Source organism: Palaemon carinicauda, chromosome 7, assembly GCF_036898095.1.
Source record: "Palaemon carinicauda isolate YSFRI2023 chromosome 7, ASM3689809v2, whole genome shotgun sequence".
Classification (NCBI taxonomy): Eukaryota; Metazoa; Arthropoda; class Malacostraca; order Decapoda; family Palaemonidae; genus Palaemon; species Palaemon carinicauda.
The window spans coordinates 31,656,780-31,659,279 of NC_090731.1; the positions used below are offsets into that span (position 1 = coordinate 31,656,780).

Below are 2,500 nucleotides of genomic sequence, written 5' to 3' on the forward strand. Positions count from 1 at the left end.
AAAATCAACCTATACAGTTCAGTATATCATTATTATTATTATTATTATTATTATTATTATTATTATTATTATTATTATTATTATTATTATTAGCTAAGCTAGCCCAAGGGCTCCAACAGGGCAAAATTGCCCAGTGAGAAAAATAAATAGGAAAATTAGTAAACTACAAGGGTAGTAATGAACAATTCAAATAAAATATGTTAAGAACAAGAGTAACTTTAAGATAAGTCGTTCATATAAAAACTATAAAAACTTCAAAATAAAAACGAGGAAGAAAAATAAGAGAGAATAGTATGCCCGAGTGTACCTTAAAGGAGGAGAAATCCACTAATGCATCGTAATGTCTAGATTATATATGTGCATTATCCAGTGCTGTGGTTGATTGTATTGATCAGTTAAGATAATATATTGATTAGAGTTTAACAGCGCACTAAATTATCGTGATCCGCTTTTTTATTGCATTGATTGGAAAGTGTGTATTGCTGTCTTGAGAAACCTTATACAAGTGTGTATTGCAGTCTGGAAACAGCTTATACAAGTGTGTATTGCAGTATGGAAACGGCTTTTACAAGTGTGTATTGCTGTATGGAAATAGCTCATACAAGTGTGTATTGCAGTCTGGAAACAGCTTATATAATTGTGTATTGCTATATGGAAACAGCTTATACAAGTGTGTATTGCGGAGTTGAAAAACTTATACAAGTGTGTATTGCTGTCTGGAAACACCTCATGCAAGAGTGGATTGCAGTCTGGAAAAACTTATATAAGTGTGTATTGCTGTCTGGAAACAGTTTATACAAGTGTGTATTGCAGTCTACAAACAGCTCATACAAGAGTGGATTGGAGTCTGGAAAAAACTTATACAAGTGTGTATTGCTGTCTGGAAACAGTTTATAAAAGTGTGTATTGCAGTCTAAAACAGCTCATACAAGAGTGGATTGCAGTCTGGAAAAACTTATACAAGTGTGTATTGCTGTCTGGAAACAGTTTATAAAAATGTGTATTGCAGTCTAAAACAGCTCATACAAGAGTGGATTGCAGTCTGAGAAACTTATACAAGTGTGTATTTTCTGTCTGGAAACAGTTTATACAAGTGTGTATGGCAGTCTAGAAACAGCTCATACAAGAGTGGATTGCAGTCTGGAAAAACTTATACAAGTGTGTATTGCTGTCTGGAGAGAGTTTATACAAGTGTGTATTGCAGTCTAAAACAGCTCATACAAGAGTGGATTGCAGTCTGGAAACAGCTCATTCAAGTGTGTATTGCAGTCTTGAAACAGCTCATACAAGTGTGTATTGCAGTATTGAAACAGCTTATACAAGTGTGTATTGCAGTCTTGAAACAGCTTATACAAGTGCGTATTGCAGTCTTGAAACAGCTTATACAAGTGTGTATTGCAGTCTAGAAACAGCTCATACAAGTGTGTAGTGCAGTACTGGAAGCAGTCTGTACAAAGCCGGGTTATTGATATGATTATAGATTATATCCTGGAGCTATTATTATACGTTATGGTGCTTGGGATTTTCAAGGACATTACAGTGGTTATATTCTGTTTGTGGATTAGAGTTTTAGGAAACTACTGGTGCATTTCTGTAAATCAGCTTCAGTGCTTCATGCGTCTTTACATGGTATAGCATCTTGCCTTTGCTTTGCTTTGAATATCTTTTGATGTTGGTTTTCCATAGTTCTCGGGAGTTTTCATTCATTCTCTTCTTTGTGACAAGTGTGTGTACATAGAGGTTTTAATATATTAATTTCAATTTTTTTTCTTTTATTGATATAAATGATTAAGATTTGATTCTCGCCTATAATCTAAGAATAGTTCCTACTAGGGCTTTTAGACTTATATTCTATCTATAGTCGTAATTTTTCTATACATTTTTAGTTTTAGTTTTTATTTATATATACGTAAATGTATACACATATTAGGCCGATCTTCCTTCTATATTTTTCTAGTTTTTTATATTGGAATAGTAAGATAATATCTCAATTGACTAATTTGTAAACAGTCGTGTTGTATATATTAAAGAAAAAAATCTAGAAAATAAGCAAGGCAGCCATTTACGACGTTCCTTTCCATGAATAAGTAAAGATATGAAAAATGACAAATGCTCATAAAATTGAAGACCTACAGTATTCCTTACCTCCGCCAAGGAGGTTATATAATGAGCAGCATTTATTTCTTTGTTTATATATTTAGCTGTTTGTTTGCCTGTTTGCAGGATTACGTCAAAACTTCTTGCTAGATTTTCACTAGAATTTAACGACGGATAGGTATTATGCTTCGGAAGAATCTGTTAAAATTTGGGTGGGATCCGTATCAAGATCGTGATTCTGGTTATTATTGTTATTTTTATCCAGCAGATTTATTCACGATCAACCTATGAAAAGGGGAACCCTTGGTCTATAGACTTCTGTAAAATGGTGATATTATACGGTCAACATATGAAAAGGGAGAGCTTGTTCCGTAGACTTGAGTAAAGTGTTGACAATCATCAT

At 33.4% G+C, this 2,500-nt stretch overlaps 1 protein-coding gene across 3 annotated transcripts in view; it reads left to right on the plus strand.

Annotated features, from left to right (window-relative positions):
• Nucleotides 1-2,500, plus strand: part of LOC137643911 (Ig-like and fibronectin type-III domain-containing protein 2) — a 274,344-nt gene that overhangs the window by 224,650 nt on the left and 47,194 nt on the right. The gene's annotated exons all lie outside the window — the stretch shown is intronic.